At 52.6% G+C, this 17,811-nt stretch overlaps 1 protein-coding gene across 1 annotated transcript in view; it reads left to right on the forward strand.

The window, feature by feature from the left end:
• Positions 1-17,811, forward strand: part of GRIK5 (glutamate ionotropic receptor kainate type subunit 5) — a 1,072,331-nt gene that overhangs the window by 373,045 nt on the left and 681,475 nt on the right. Inside the window, exon 2 of the mRNA XM_078650387.1 lies at positions 9,358-9,427. The gene's annotated coding sequence lies outside the window, so the exon portion shown is untranslated. The remainder of the gene's footprint in view (positions 1-9,357; positions 9,428-17,811) is intronic.

The raw sequence follows: 17,811 nt of genomic DNA on the forward strand, positions 1-17,811 counted from the left end.
GCACCGCTGCTGTCTCTACAGACCAGCTCTATGCACCGCTGCTGGCTCCACAGACCAGCTCTATGCACCGCTGCTGGCTCTACCGACCAGCTCTATGCACCGCTGCTGGCTCTACAGACCAGCTCTATGCACCGCTGCTCGCTCTACAGACCAGCTCTATGCACCGCTGCTGGCTCCACAGATCAGCTCTATGCACCACTGCTGGCTCTACAGACCAGCTCAATGCACCGCTGCTGGCTCTACAGACCAGCTCTATACACCACGGCTGGTTCCACAGAGCAGCTCTATGCCCCGCTGCTGGCTCCACAGACCAGCTATATGCACCGCTGCTGGCTCCACAGATCAGCTCTATGCACCGCTGCTGGCTCCACACACCAGCTCTATGCACCACTGCTGGCTCCACAGACCAGCTCTATGGACCACTGCTGGCTCTACAGACCAGCTCTATGCCCCGCTGCTGGCTCCACAGACCAGCTCTATGCACCGCTGCTGGCTCTACAGACCAGCTCTATGCACCGCTGCTCGCTCTACAGACCAGCTCTATGCACCGCTGCTCGCTCTACAGACCAGCTCTATGCACCACTGCTGGCTCCACACACCAGCTCTATGCACCGCTGCTGGCTCCACAGACCAGCTCTATGCACCACTGCTGGCTCTACCGACCAGCTCTATGCACCGCTGCTGGCTCCACACACCAGCTCTATGCACCTCTGCTGGTTCCACAGACCAGCTCTATGCACCTCTGCTGGGTCTACAGACCAGCTCCATGCACCACTGCTGGCTCCACACACCAGCTCTATGCACCTCTGCTGGTTCCACAGACCAGCTCTATGCACCTCTGCTGGTTCCACAGACCAGCTCTATGCACCTCTGCTGGTTCCACAGACCAGCTCTATGCACCTCTGCTGGGTCTACAGACCAGCTCCATGCACCACTGCTGGCTCCACACACCAGCTCTATGCACCTCTGCTGGTTCCACAGACCAGCTCTATTCACCTCTGCTGGTTCCACAGACCAGCTCTACAGACCAGCTCTATGCACCTCTGCTGGGTCTACAGACCAGCTCCATGCACCACTGCTGGGTCTTCTATACTCCACGGCTGGCTCCACAGACCAGCTCTATGCACTGCTGCTGGCTCTACAGACCAGCTCTATGCACCCCTGCTGGCTCTACAGACCAGCTCTATGCACCACTGCTGGCTCTACAGACCAGCTCTATGCACCGCTGCTGGCTCCACAGACCAGCTCTATGGACCACTGCTGGCTCTACAGACCAGCTCTATGCACCACTGCTGGCTCCACAGACCAGTTCTATGCACCGCTGCTGGCTCCACACACCAGCTCTATGGACCACTGCTGGCTCTACAGACCAGCTCTATGCACCACTGCTGGCTCCACAGACCAGCTCTATGCACCGCTGCTGGATCCACAGACCAGCTCCATGCACCGCTGCTGGCTCCACAGACCATCTCTATGCACCGCTGCTGGCTCCACAGGCCAGCTCTATGGACCACTGCTGGCTCTAAAGACCAGCTCTATGCACCACTGCTGGCTCTACAGACCAGCTCTATGCACCGCTGCTGGCTCCACACACCAGCTCTATGCACCGCTGCTGGCTCCACAGACCAGCTTTATGCACCGCTGCTGGCTCTACAGACCAGCTCTATGCGCCCCTGCTGGCTCTACAGACCAGCTCTATGCACCGCTGCTGGCTCCACAGACCAGCTCTATGCACCGCTGCTGGCTCCACACACCAGCTCTATGCACCACTGCTGGCTCCACAGACCAGCTCTATGGACCACTGCTGGCTCTACAGACCAGCTCTATGCACCGCTGCTGGCTCCACAGACCAGCTCTATACACCGCTGCTGGCTCCACACACCAGCTCTATGCACCACTGCTGGCTCCACAGACCAGCTCTATGGACCACTGCTGGCTTTACAGACCAGCTCTATACACCCCTGCTGGCTCTACAGACCAGCTCTATGCACCGCTGCTGGCTCTACAGACCAGCTCTATGCACCACTGCTGGCTCCACAGACCAGCTCTATGCACCGCTGCTGGCTCTACAGACCAGCTCTATGCACCGCTGCTGGCTCTACAGACCAGCTCTATGCACCGCTGCTGGCTCTACCGACCAGCTCTATGCACCGCTGCTGGCTCTACAGACCAGCTCTATGCACCGCTGCTGGCTCTACAGACCAACTCTATGCACCGCTGCTGGCTCCACAGACCAACTCTATGCACCGCTGCTGGCTCCACAGACCAGCTCTATGCCCCGCTGCTGGCTCCACAGACCAGCTCTATGCACTGCTGCTGGCTCCACAGACCAGCTCTATGCACCGCTGCTGGCTCTACCGACCAGCTCTATGCACCGCTGCTGGCTCTACAGACCAGCTCTATGCACCGCTGCTGGCTCTACAGACCAGCTCTATGCACCGCTGCTGGCTCCACAGACCAGCTCTATGCACCGCTGCTGGCTCTACCGACCAGCTCTATGCACCGCTGCTGGCTCTACAGACCAGCTCTATGCAGCGCTGCTCGCTCTACAGACCAGCTCTATGCACCGCTGCTGGCTCCACAGATCAGCTCTATGCACCACTGCTGGCTCTACAGACCAGCTCTATGCACCGCTGCTGGCTCTACAGACCAGCTCTATACACCACGGCTGGTTCCACAGACCAGCTCTATGCCCCGCTGCTGGCTCCACAGACCAGCTCTATGCACCGCTGCTGGCTCCACAGATCAGCTCTATGCACCGCTGCTGGCTCCACAGATCAGCTCTATGCACCGCTGCTGGCTCCACACACCAGCTCTATGCACCACTGCTGGCTCCACAGACCAGCTCTAAGGACCACTGCTGGCTCTACAGACCAGCTCTATGCCCCGCTGCTGGGTCCACAGACCAGCTCTATGCACCGCTGCTGGCTCTACAGACCAGCTCTATGCACCGCTGCTGGCTCTACAAACCAGCTCTATGCAGCGCTGCTCGCTCTACAGACCAGCTCTATGCACCGCTGCTCGCTCTACAGACCAGCTCTATGCACCACTGCTGGCTCCACACACCAGCTCTATGCACCGCTGCTGGCTCCACAGACCAGCTCTATGCACCACTGCTGGCTCTACCGACCAGCTCTATGCACCGCTGCTGGCTCCACACACCAGCTCTATGCACCTCTGCTGGTTCCACAGACCAGCTCTATGCACCTCTGCTGGGTCTACAGACCAGCTCCATGCACCACTGCTGGCTCCACACACCAGCTCTATGCACCTCTGCTGGTTCCACAGACCAGCTCTATGCACCTCTGCTGGTTCCACAGACCAGCTCTATGCACCTCTGCTGGTTCCACAGACCAGCTCTATGCACCTCTGCTGGGTCTACAGACCAGCTCCATGCACCACTGCTGGCTCCACACACCAGCTCTATGCACCTCTGCTGGTTCCACAGACCAGCTCTATGCACCTCTGCTGGTTCCACAGACCAGCTCTACAGACCAGCTCTATGCACCTCTGCTGGGTCTACAGACCAGCTCCATGCACCACTGCTGGATCTTCTATACTCCACGGCTGGTTCCACAGACCAGCTCTATACACCCCTGCTGGCTCTACAGACCAGCTCTATGCACCGCTGCTGGCTCTACAGACCAGCTCTATGCACCACTGCTGGCTCCACAGACCAGCTCTATGCACCGCTGCTGGCTCTACAGACCAGCTCTATGCACCGCTGCTGGCTCTACAGACCAGCTCTATGCACCGCTGCTGGCTCTACCGACCAGTTCTATGCACCGCTGCTGGCTCTACAGACCAGCTCTATGCACCGCTGCTGGCTCTACAGACCAGCTCTATGCACCGCTGCTGGCTCCACAGACCAACTCTATGCACCGCTGCTGGCTCTACAGACCAGCTCTATGCCCCGCTGCTGGCTCCACAGACCAGCTCTATGCACCGCTGCTGGCTCCACAGACCAGCTCTATGCACCGCTGCTGGCTCTACTGACCAGCTCTATGCACCGCTGCTGGCTCTACAGACCAGCTCTATGCACCGCTGCTGGCTCTACAGACCAGCTCTATGCACCGCTGCTGGCTCCACAGACCAGCTCTATGCACCGCTGCTGGCTCTACCGACCAGCTCTATGCACCGCTGCTGGCTCTACAGACCAGCTCTATGCACCGCTGCTCGCTCTACAGACCAGCTCTATGTACCGCTGCTGGCACCACAGATCAGCTCTATGCACCACTGCTGGCTCTACAGACCAGCTCTATGCACCGCTGCTGGCTCTACAGACCAGCTCTATACACCACGGCTGGTTCCACAGACCAGCTCTATGCCCCGCTGCTGGCTCCACAGACCAGCTCTATGCACCGCTGCTGGCTCCACAGATCAGCTCTATGCACCGCTGCTGGCTCCACACACCAGCTCTATGCACCACTGCTGGCTCCACAGACCAGCTCTATGGACCACTGCTGGCTCTACAGACCAGCTCTATGCCCCGCTGCTGGGTCCACAGACCAGCTCTATGCACCGCTGCTGGCTCTACAGACCAGCTCTATGCACCGCTGCTCGCTCTACAGACCAGCTCTATGCACCGCTGCTCGCTCTACAGACCAGCTCTATGCACCGCTGCTCGCTCTACAGACCAGCTCTATGCACCACTGCTGGCTCCACACACCAGCTCTATGCACCGCTGCTGGCTCCACAGACCAGCTCTATGCACCACTGCTGGCTCTACCGACCAGCTCTATGCACCGCTGCTGGCTCCACACACCAGCTCTATGCACCTCTGCTGGTTCCACAGACCAGCTCTATGCACCACTGCTGGCTCTACCGACCAGCTCTATGCCCCGCTGCTGGCTCCACAGACCAGCTCTATGCACTGCTGCTGGCTCTACCGACCAGCTCTATGCACCACTGCTGGCTCTACAGACCAGCTCTATGCACCGCTGCTGGCTCCACAGACCAGCTCTATGCACCACTGCTGGCTCTACCGACCAGCTCTATGCACCGCTGCTGGCTCCACACACCAGCTCTATGCACCTCTGCTGGTTCCACAGACCAGCTCTATGCACCACTGCTGGCTCCACACACCAGCTCTATGCACCTCTGCTGGTACCACAGACCAGCTCTATGCACCTCTGCTGCTTCCACACACCAGCTCTATGCACCTCTGCTGGGTCTACAGACCAGCTCCATGCACCACTGCTGGCTCCACACACCAGCTCTATGCACCTCTGCTGGTTCCACAGACCAGCTCTATGCACCTCTGCTGGTTCCACAGACCAGCTCTACAGACCAGCTCTATGCACCTCTGCTGGGTCTACAGACCAGCTCCATGCACCACTGCTGGGTCTTCTATACTCCACGGCTGGTTCCACAGACCAGTTCTATGCACCACGGCTGGTTCCACAGACCAGCTCTATGCACCGCTGCTGGTTCCACAGACCAGCTCTATGCACCACTGCTGGGTCTTCTATGCACCACTGCTGGCTCTACAGACCAGCTGCTCACAGCCTGCAGTACTCTTCGAGGCCGCCAGGAGAGGGGGCGCCAGACCAGAGGCCCTGGGGGGCTCCCTCCACCCACCCTGCCCCACAGTGCGCCTCCTGCCCCCGGGTCCGCCTCTCTGCACCTGGCCTCGCGCTCCGAGAGCTCAAGATGCAGCCAATCAGGACAGATTATGAATACATTAATCAGCCGCTAATGAGAGGCTCGCCTTCGAGGCCTCATGTCACACTGTGTCCCCACCCCGAGCCCCCGACTCTGATCTGTATTCACACAATCCCTCGACTGACCCCGGCCCACCACTTCCCCTCTCCACGGGCCGTGCCTCTGCTGCCTCGCCCATCCTCCTGCAAGACCCCCTCTGCACCCCACCCCCCTGTACAGATGTACACAGAGCCCCCCCTACAGATGTGCACAGAGGCTCGTGCCGAACGCTGCCGGGGGGGGCTTTCTGTACAATTGCCACCCGCCCATTAATTAATCTATTTATTCATGCAGCCCACCAAAGACTAATACGTAAAGTATTCATTGTTTTTAAATAAATTAATTACAAACATAAAGTTTAAAATTAAAAAACGCTAAAAAGAAAGATGATTAAACAATGTGACTTGAAGCTGATGGCTTCCTGTTCTTTTGACCTCTTGTGACCTCGCCATGGGGTCGAGTGTTCCAGCCTCTGATTGGCTAACTCAAGACCCTTCAGTAACCTGTAGATTACAACAGCATCGACAGCTTCCTTGACTGTCCTCATCTTTCGTCAATGATTGATGGGACCGACGCGGCCCCTGTTCCGCCCCTTGTACCTCTGAGCAGAAGCATCGAATGTGCCCCAAAGATTTGGATTTGTGGTCCAAGGGGCCGATTTTACTCCTGGAGGACATAAAAGTAGGATTATTTGACAGCTGTCATAGACATAGAAAAGGGACTAGAATGACAGCTCCCTCCACAGACCGAGATGAAGCATTACAGACATCAAACCCGAGGCCTTTTATTGGCACCCCTCTCCTTTACGCAGCAGCATTAGTACTTTTTATTGCATTTACACTTTTAAGGACTATAGTATATATTTGCCAAAAATCAATAAAACATCACAAGCTAGCAAACACCAGTGCAAAGAGAGCATGCGCGCGCATGCTGAACCGGAACAATGAAAAACAGGGACATTTCTGTGTTTACCTGGGACACTGTTTGAAAACGGGGACATTTGAGTCACTTGGAGAAAAGTGTCGGGACACGGGGACACTTCTCCAAAAACGGGGACCGTCCTGGGAAAACAGGGACGTCTGGTCACCCTACCTCCACCAGGCTGAGACTACGCTGCTCGCCAGATTTATAATTACTGCCTTCCTTGTGGTCATTTATAAAGGCATTGGCAGGAATTGCGTCACATTCAAGCTCCTACCTTGTGGTCATTTATAAAGGCATTGACCGGAACCGCGTCACATTCAAGCGCTTACCTTGTGGTCATTTATAAAGGCATTGGCAGGAACCGCGTCAAGGCATTTTACTGTTCGCTGCAGGGCTGAGTCGGAAGGGCGGATCCCCGTAGCAAACAGTCTTCTTTTTTTATTTTGGAGAACAAATTCCGGAAACTGGATTAATTTTTTTAAAAGAAAAAAGCTAAAGCTTCTTCGCCTTGGGTCGCTTCTCCCATGGCGAAGGGCGGGGGATTAGAATGGTTTTACTGTTCCTTACCGACAGGTCTTACCTGGCGGAGGGGGAAAGTACAAAATGACTACATGTCCGCCCATCTAAATCGAGTGGGTGGACGTTTAGCCGTTTCTCCGACGGCCCTTATTCCCCAGGGCCGTTGAGGGGATTAATTATGTCGGAGGCAGAGTTGTCTGCCGGCATGTAAATGTGGCTGGCGGATCACTATATTGGCGGTAGGGTGCAACGGAGCCCTCTCTCCACCAATATATAAACCGGGGCCCACAGTCTGCAGTTTTTTAGGGCATCTCATTGAATTTTCGAACAACCATTAAACTGGTGAATTGAGATACATAGAAAGAACCATAGATATTTCATCGTTTTTGCGGCTCTCAGTCTGATGTACAGTTATTTTATGAATGAGTGGGAGTCTAGGGTTAATTCAGTGTGTTTGTTATAAAAAATGCAAAAAGAACAGTTGATGGACAGAATGCAGAACAGAGTAATACATTCACCCCAGTACAGAGATCTGGGCCTAAATCCATCATTTTTTTGATCACCACGCCATTCCAGTTTGGACCCTGTTGTAAAAAATGGTTAATAAATCGCGTTCACAGCTTTTAGTCGGCAGGGTTGGTCTTACTATATCTTTGCTTTTGGATGTCATTCAGTCCAATGACACTTCATTAAAAAAAAATTTGTAGTTTTATATAGTGAGAACTAGACCCGGGTATCTGAGCGCTTTACATGAGCGCCAGTTGCCTTACATGAGGACGCACATTAATTTTTGTTAGGCACGGGGAGATTAAGTGATTTGCCCAGAATCACAGGATGTTCAGCATCGTTGCCGAGACTGGAACCCAGTTCCCCAGCTTCGAGGTCAACCGCTCTAGCCGTAAGGCTACATCCTCTCTCCTGGATTGTTTTCCTGGATATGTTTCTGTATAATAAGGAGGTTAAAATCAAGTTTGTTCAAGGGATTAACTTTTATTCCACCTCCAATTACCCTTTCCAGGGTGTCCCCACCCTTGGTGCCACACTCACAAAAGTAGCTGATCGTGGCGGCGATGTGCCAGGTGTTTAGTGAGTGCAAGCGGAATTCAAGATGGAGTCTCGGCTGTGGTGTTGAGGCCCTTAGATTTAACAGTGATCTGACGTTTTGCAGAGAGTTGGCATCGAGCGCCTGACTGTGTTTATCCCTGAGAGCTACCGACGCATAAAGGTGAATAGGTAGGAGCGTAGCATTCGATGTCAGTGTCAGCGCCGGACTGGGAACCAAAACCGGCCCCGGCAAAGTGCTCGGCCGGCCCCCCGGGGGGAGTGCTGAGCTCTTTGTCGGGGCCAGTTATCGGCCGATTTTGTTGCAGGGCCGATTTTGCAGCTATGCTGCATAAACGGCCCTGTCACAAAAACGGCCCCCAGGGTCCCAAAACCGGCCCCCACCCTTGTGGCGCACAGGGGGATTGCCCGGTGCCCACAACGGCCAGTCCGGGCCTTGTCAGTGTCACGGTGGAAGGGCCGATGGCTCTTTCATCTTCATCAGTAGCAAGACGTGGGTCCTGTGCTCATTGCACCACTGGATTCAAGCTAGCCTGGCTGATGAGAGGTTAACCCCCGAAACCGGTCCAAGGGTGCTTGTTTCAGGTCCAGGGAGGACCTGGCTTGGCAGTTCTGGCTGGACTGTTCCCATAAGGAAATGGTCAAGACTGATTTGCATATGGCTGTATACAAACTGGGGTGGCATGGTGAGCAAAAGAATGATGGATTAAACCCAAATCTTTGTGACTGGTTATCATGCCACTGATGAGTCTTTGCACTGTATAGAAGCTTTCCGAATATTGAATTTTTAAACTGTTGAGTTGCACGACCACCCAATGAACACACTTTATGCCATACTGTGAAGCCCTGAAGGAGTCTCTTTGGGCAACGAAACGCGTTGGCTATGGCTATGATCATTTGTTTATGGGAAAATAAAGACAAATCCTTTTAAGAAAAATAAAGAGAAACTACCTCAAGAAACACACATCTCGGATGTGGATGTCTTTTTTGCGCTAATTGTTCTTGAACTTTGACGTGGCACGCTTATATCATATTGTATAGTGCTGAGCCTTTTTGCATTGAGTATCACAGATTTGTCTTCTATTGCTCTCGGAGGAAGGTTCTTAGCAATATCAGTAATTGCCTCTTTTTATTTATCTTTTTACGTAGGACGATAAAGAAGTGATTGGACGCTGGGCCCATGGATGTACTCCTTATGTGAAAGTTGCTCTTAACTAAGGTAAGATTTGTGCCACTTTGTTGTCCCATTTTGATTATTTTAACATTGCTCTATTTAATTTGAAGTTTGGAAAGTTAAAAGACAGATGCCCCCATGATTATTGTGACTGTAATTGTATTGCGACTTATATAGCGCACGTATCACCCGAAGGTATCAAGGCGCTTGCTTAGGGAACCCGTCCTGGTATTCCCCTGTGAGATACCCCGGCAGGGTATCCACAAGGTGAAAGCCAGGCATCCCGCCGCGAGGGGCCGTAGTGGAGATTAAGCAAGCTATTGCCCAGAGTTGCAGAGTGTGACCCCGTGAGTCGAGTAGGCACCGGCGCGAGAATTGTCGAGTCCGTGGAATTTTTGAGCCCGAGACCCGCCTAGGCGGGGAATCGAACCCTGGTCCACGGCTGATCGCAGCTTCCGGGTTTGCCGCCTCTAACCACTGAGCCACGCTTTAAATTGCATTTAACTATTGCTAACTACTCCTTACTAGGTGTCAAATCGCTTTTTCGGCATGAAGCACGCTACTCCGGAACCCAAAAAGGATTAATGGTGAATCAGTATAGGGAAATAGGGAATTAATTTGAGAGGTGGATATGTTTGTCTGTTATTTGGATTGAAAAGGATAGTGGAGGGATAGAAGAGAGAAGGGTTTACATTTATATAGCGCTTGCTACCCCTGATGAGGTTTTGAAGGGCTTTTCCTCGGGTAGCACACTACTCTGGAACCCAAACAGGATTAGTGGAGAATTATAATAGGGGAATATGAAATTAATTTGAGCGGTGGCCATGTAAGTTTGTTATTAGTATTGATATTCCCCCATGTTGACAAATCCATAGATTTAAGTAATAAAGGAGTGAGTTGACCTCATGTTTCGAATACATTCATTGTTTGAGTCAATTCCTTTAACCCCTTCGCAGCGGGGGTAATTCTCCCGCTGTGCTGGGGGGCGGGGGGCGCGCACAGCGCCCCAGTGCAGCACGGTGGCGCTGTGTTCATGACGAGCTGAGCTCGTAACGGCCACACCCGTTTCTTTGGAACGCTCAGCACAGCGGGGGAATTAGCTCCACGTGTGAGCGTTGCGGCCGTTATGACGAGCTCAGCTCATCATGAGCACATGGCCACCGTGCCTCATGACGAGCTGAGCTCATAACGGCCACACCCGTTTCTTTGGAACGCTCAGCACAGCGGGGGAATTAGCTCCACGTGTGAGCGTTGCGGCCGTTATGACGAGCTCAGCTCATCATGAGCACATGGCCACCGTGCCTCATGACGAGCTGAGCTCGTAACGGCCACACCCGTTTCTTTGGAACGCTCAGCACAGCGGGGGAATTAGCTCCACGTGTGAGCGTTGCGGCCGTTATGACGAGCTCAGCTCATCATGAGCACATGGCCACCATGCCTCATGACGAGCTGAGCTCATAACGGCCACACCCGTTTCTTTGGAACGCTCAGCACAGCGGGGGAATTAGCTCCACGTGTGAGCGTTGCGGCCGTTATGACGAGCTCAGCTCATCATGAGCACATGGCCACCGTGCCTCATGACGAGCTGAGCTCATAACGGCCACACCCGTTTCTTTGGAACGCTCAGCACAGCGGGGGAATTAGCTCCACGTGTGAGCGTTGCGGCCGTTATGACGAGCTCAGCTCATCATGAGCACATGGCCACCATGCCTCATGACGAGCTGAGCTCGTAACGGCCACACCCGTTTCTTTGGAACGCTCAGCACAGCGGGGGAATTAGCTCCACGTGTGAGCGTTGCGGCCGTTATGACGAGCTCAGCTCATCATGAGCACATGGCCACCGTGCCTCATGACGAGCTGAGCTCATAACGGCCACACCCGTTTCTTTGGAACGCTCAGCACAGCGGGGGAATTAGCTCCACGTGTGAGCGTTGCGGCCGTTATGACGAGCTCAGCTCATCATGAGCACATGGCCACCGTGCCTCATGACGAGCTGAGCTCATAATGGCCACACCCGTTTCTTTGGAACGCTCAGCACAGCGGGGGAATTAGCTCCACGTGTGAGCGTTGCGGCCGTTATGACGAGCTCAGCTCATCATGAGCACATGGCCACCGTGCCTCATGACGAGCTGAGCTCGTAACGGCCACACCCGTTTCTTTGGAACGCTCAGCACAGCGGGGGAATTAGCTCCACGTGTGAGCGTTGCGGCCGTTATGACGAGCTCAGCTCATCATGAGCACATGGCCACCATGCCTCATGACGAGCTGAGCTCGTCATGAGCGCACATGTGGTTAAAAAAACCTTACACTGGTTAAATCATATGATTTTATATCTTTCAATTCTGGAAAATAGCTTAGTAATTTGAGGATGTTCTGAAGGTTTAAGATGTTGTGAATCCCTTGTTATTGGAACAAAGGGCTAATTTACTTATTGTCCTCTACGGTGTTAAGATTTAGATGGTGGCCTTTGATGGACAATTTACTTGTTTGTCTGGAAAAATAGGTGTTATTAATGGAAGCTCACTCCAGTAAACAAGAGGGACAGACTTGTGGTAAAGTCAAGCCAATGCCAGGAAGTTGAAGATTTATCGAATCATCCGGCAGACCAATGAGTTGCTGTCTTGAGTACGTCTTTAAATAAAGAGCGTAAAGCCCTCCGCTACATTTGTACGGCATCTGATGCAGGAGTAGAGAAGCCGTCGGCATCTGGTTGGGTCCTTCTTTTTTCACACCGGCTGATGTTACTGCGGGGTTGTTGAAACCACTTGACTGCAAGTAGGTTTGAGAGTTGAACCTGTTGGAAGGGATGGTTGAGTTGTAAGTGGAAAGATATTCTGTTGGGGTCCTTACTCGGGTTGATATTGATTAGTAATTTCGATTTAGTTGGTATTAGACCAAATTGAGTTAGACCTTCTCTTTTCAACGGAACTGAACATCTGGAAGAGTTTGGGGATTTTTTGGGTGACTTGTCGTAGTTGGACTAGCCGGGGTCAAGGGCTTTGCAGACAGAGTTTTGTTTAACTTCCTGAGCTGTTTTAGTCAATGTTTGGTGACGTAAGACCAATGCACCCACCTACCCACAGGCTACCCCTGCGTTTTTTTGTTTTTTTGGGTGATTTTTATATAGCGCAGACTTGACCCAAAGTTTTTGGGGCGCTTTAAAGGAACACCAGTTATGTTACACAAGGACACATTCATTTTAGGCCCGGGGAGATTGTGGTTTGCCCAGAATCACAGGCTGCTGAGGCGACGCCGAGACTCGAACCTGGTTCCCCAGCTCCAGAGTCGGCAGCTCTGGCCCTAAGGCATCTGTCTACAGGCCCTGATCCTAGGGGTGCTCAGAGCAGCAGGACAGATTCCTCTCAGGCCTACAGGCAGGACAGACAGACACCACTTCCGGCCAGGGAGGCTGGCAGGAAGTGTGGAGATAAGCCACATCCAGGCCAAGACAGAGGGATGGGATGGCTTGGACACAAGCAGGCCGGAAGTACAGGCGGGCGGCATCCTAGAATAAAGGATGCTGTATGTCCTTCCCCCATCCCAGACACACGCACACCGACCGTCTTATGACGCACGCCCCCCCTCCTTCTCACGCCCCCCCTTCATAGCTGTCCCTGCTCACGTGTTTATTCCCATGATCAGCAGGTGTGTTCAAATCCCTCTCATTTGGTAATTTAAACACTAAACATTGCGAGGCGACGGCGGCTCTAAAAATAGCCCCCCGCCGCGGAGGCCTAATTTGGGATTTCATCGGAGGCTGATGGTGGACGCTCCTGATTGGCTGGTTCCTGCAGGCATCTGCTGCTTGGCTCCTCTCCCGGCCGTCCAATCAGACGGGAGCTGGCGCGACATCCCACTCCCTATCACGACAAATACGTGGAGGCTTTAAAGATGAAAGGCGGAGCACAGGCCTTCCTTTCTATGTATTAACATTGCAAGCGGGGCCGCCTTTCAGCCAGCACAGGGCCCTCTGAGCCGCTGAAAACAAACAGAAATGCAAATAGACAGGTTTTGTGTCCTGTCGACGCCAGGCACGCGCTGCGTCCAGTGCCCCGGGCCCCTGGGTTTATTATAAGGCATGGAGGCTCAAACCATGTGGCAGAGTTAAATACATTATGTGGCTAAGCACATTTTATTTTTTTGCATACTATTCAGTAAATTTAAAACACACAGCACTTTGTGAAGAAATTTATACAGCTGTTTTGAATTTTTGATGACTTGGAGGAAAAGGTGCTGTTACACGGTGTCATATAAAAAATGTTATTAGCCCAAAAATGAGGTTGTCTTGAGTGGGAGCAAGAAAAGCAATGCCACTAGCACGGACTTGTCTATCTTCCAGAGTAAAGCATTGGCCCGGATTTCTCGGGTTTGGGCAAAAAGGGGGCATTTTGTACTAAGGAAATAGCGCAAAATTCTGGATTGTGCTTCTCGCACAATTACCCATAATTATGAGATATTTTGCAGTAATTATGTTTAATTACGTTAGAGAGAATTACGGCAGCTACGTCCAGCTCGACTCCCGATAGCCTTCTGTGAGGGTGAATGTGGAAACAATCCAAACAGGCCCGGCTCCAGGAATTTTTATTTGGGTGGGCCAAGGGTGCATTTGGGTGGGCCACTGCGGGCTCGACTTGTCGCATATATGTCTAGGCAGGCCTGCTTCAGGGCCATCCTTTATCTCTTCTTAGTCTTACAAGGCCCAGTAAAACGCACTGTTTTCCAAATCTCTTTCTAAATATTATCATTCAAAAAGTGTTTTTCCATGTAATGTTCCTTTGATGGGAAGAGCAGGTTTCTGAAGTGGGAGTATCAGGCAAGTGACACTTCTCGGGCTCCCTTGGTGCGAGCCTTCAGGGAGAATCCCTTTTCATTACTACCTCCACCTGACCCTGGACTCTGCAGCGCACTCCCGTACAGGCTTGAATATCCACGACTCCTCTCCAGGGCACCTTTTCTCACAGATGACTTTGGGCCCCAGCCCCATATCAGGCACCATCGGCCTCCACTTTTATTTTTCCCGGTAAAAACATTAGTAAAATCACCTTCAAACTTAAAACATTGAATATAGCAGTAAATATAATTAGCACGCACTTTAAAGTATGTTCCACAGAAGCCCTTATGACCCGACTGCTAATTAAATAAAGAAAAACAGAAAGGCCTTGACAGGGCCGGCTTCAGCGCTGGTCTGAAAGCCCTTTTTGGCGCCACACCACTGACCTCGTTCTCCATTAATATGCTACCACCTTCCAACAGTGCCCCTCATCCCTCCATGACCGCCCTATTGACCTCCTCCTCGGATTCCCTCACTGACACACGCCAAAAGTGCCCCTCATCTCCCCATACCCCTCCCCCTTATGACCTCCTCCTCAGACTCCCTCACTACCACCCTCCACCAGTGCCCCAAATCTCTCCCTAGCTCCCTCTCCACCCCTTGACCTCCTCCTCTGATTCCCTTACTGCCACCCTCCACCAGTGCCCCTCATCTCTCTGTAGCCCCTCCCCCTAATGACCTCCTCCTCAGACTCCCTCACAACCACCCTCCACCAGTGCCCCTCATCTCCCCATAGCCCCTCCCCCTTATGACCTCCTCCTCGGATTCCCTCACTGCCACCCTCCACCAGTGCCCCTCATCTCTCTGTAGCCCCTCCCCCTCATGACCTCCTCACTGTCACCCTCCACCAGCGCCCCTCATCTCTCTGTAGCCCCTCAGCCCCTCCCACCACCTCCTCCTCGGATTCCCTCACTGGCACCCTCCACCAGCGCCCCTCATGTTTACGTAGCCCCTCTCTCATATACATTTCATTTGTTGTATAGCGCTACTCATATCAATGTAGTGTGTGTACTTTACACCACACACACACTTACAGAGACAATGAATCATGCAAGTATGTAAATCAGTCTATAGGGAATGTCACATAAGCCAATGAGGATTACAATGTGTAGGAATCACATGTCATCCATACTGGTGGGTAGTATATTTTAAGAGGGTTTGGTCTGGGAAAACACAACCTTAGGATTTAAAGAGTATTCCATGGGGGTCAGCTTTACTGATAAAAATGTATATCTGCCCAAACATACTCATTTTAGCAACATTAGAATAATGAAAGACTGGGGAAGTTCTAACTATATCACAAAACAAAAAAAGCGAAGTTCTAACTGTACCATTCATGTTTGTATGCAGCTCTTTGATGACAGTTCATTGGTCACTGTCCTATGTTGGGATTGTAACTTCTGAACTGCAAGTAACACAAGGATCTCTGTGACAAAGGCAGTAACCCACTGAGCTTCCACATAAAATACAGTTCATCTGCATTTAAAAACTACTAACAGACAAATGATTGCTCTCCAGCAGGATCATTAATCACCAGCCTTATCTGGGCATTTTGTGTTGTCTAATTGCTGTCCTGCATTGGCCATGATGATGATAAAAACTGTTTAAATGAAGCACACAAGAAGTATGTGTCCTGCTGGGCCTGTGCAGTTTTAAAAAGGAAAACAAATAGTAACACATTCTATTCCCTACTACTCCATTAGTCAAACTTTGTGTCACAGCCTGATGTGATAAGCAGCTGGAGGGGTCAGGAAAGGTGAATAAACAAACTTCTTTTCTCCTGCGCAGTATACAAAAAGAAATTTCCACGAAGCAGAACAGTGGGCAAAGGTTACCATTAACAAAGAAAGGATTTGTCACCTTTGCCATGTGGAGATGAAGGGGTGAAAAAATAAACAAAGCCTTGTTAACATGTTAAGGGTCTTTTAAAGACCTGTGAAGTACTTGGGTGTGGCTGTGATCATCTCTAAAACTGTCTGTGTGTGCCCAGGAAGCGGTCCCAGCCCGGGCGCACACACACACACACACAGACAGCCCTTTGAGCCCAATGCTGTTGTGCGCCAGCCTTCAAGCCCTCACTGCGAGGGCCAAGGCTCCTGTCCACCCGCTAGAACCGGCCCTGAATCCAACGAGGAAAAACACTACAGCTATGTAATGCAATAATTCCCATGGCCATGGCTAACGTAGGGAGGTGTGCTGGAGCAAACAGGGTGTGCTGAGGTACACTCGTGATCAGAGACCACATGCCCCTACTCTACAAGCCTCACTGACTGCTGGTGAAACACAACCACATGCCCCTACTCTACAAGCCTCACTGACTGCTGGTGAACCACAACCACATGCCCCTACTCTACAAGCCGCACTGACTCCTGGTGAACCACAACCACACGCCACTACTCTACAAGCCTCACTGGCTCCTGGTGAACCACGACCACATGCCCCTACTCTACCAGCCTCACCAGCTCCTGGTGAACCACGACCACATGCCACTACTCTACAAGCCGCACTGACTCCTGGTGAACCACGACCACATGCCCCTACTCTACAAGCCTCACTGGCTCCTGGTGAACCACGACCACATGCCCCTACTCTACCAGCCGCACTGACTCCTGGTGAACCACAACCACACGCCACTACTCTACAAGCCTCACTGGCTCCTGGTGAACCACAACCACATGACCCTACTCTACCAGCCTCACCAGCTCCTGGTGAACCACGACCACATGCCACTACTCTACAAGCCGCACTGACTCCTGGTGAACCACGACCACATGCCCCTACTCTACAAGCCTCACTGACTCCTGGTGAACCACGACCACATGCCCCTACTCTACAAGCCGCACTGACTCCTGGTGAACCACAACCACACGCCACTACTCTACAAGCCTCACTGGCTCCTGGTGAACCACAACCACATGACCCTACTCTACCAGCCTCACCAGCTCCTGGTGAACCACGACCACATGCCACTACTCTACAAGCCGCACTGACTCCTGGTGAACCACGACCACATGCCCCTACTCTACAAGCCTCACTGGCTCCTGGTGAACCACGACCACATGCCCCTACTCTACCAGCCGCACTGACTCCTGGTGAACCACAACCACACGCCACTACTCTACAAGCCTCACTGACTCCTGGTGAACCACAACCACATGCCCATACTCTACCAGCCTCACAGGCTCCAAGTGAACCCCAACCACATGCCCTTACTCTACCAGCCGCACTGACTCCTGGTGAACCACAACCACACGCCACTACTCTACAAGCCGCACTGACTCCTGGTGAACCACATGCCCCTACTCTACAAGCCGCACTGACTCCTGGTGAACCACTACCACATGCCCCTACTCTACAAGCCTCACTGACTCCTGGTGAACCACTACCACATGCCCCTACTCTACAAGCCTCACTGACTCCTGGTGAAACACGACCACATGCCCCTACTCTACAAGCCTCACTGACTCCTGGTGAACCACTACCACATGCCCCTACTCTACAAGCCTCACTGACTCCTGGTGAAACACGACCACATGCCCCTACTCTACAAGCCGCACTGACTCCTGGTGAACCACTACCACATGCCCCTACTCTACAA

The sequence above is a fragment of the Lissotriton helveticus genome, chromosome 7 (genome assembly GCF_964261635.1).
Source record: "Lissotriton helveticus chromosome 7, aLisHel1.1, whole genome shotgun sequence".
In the NCBI taxonomy this organism is placed as follows: Eukaryota; Metazoa; Chordata; class Amphibia; order Caudata; family Salamandridae; genus Lissotriton; species Lissotriton helveticus.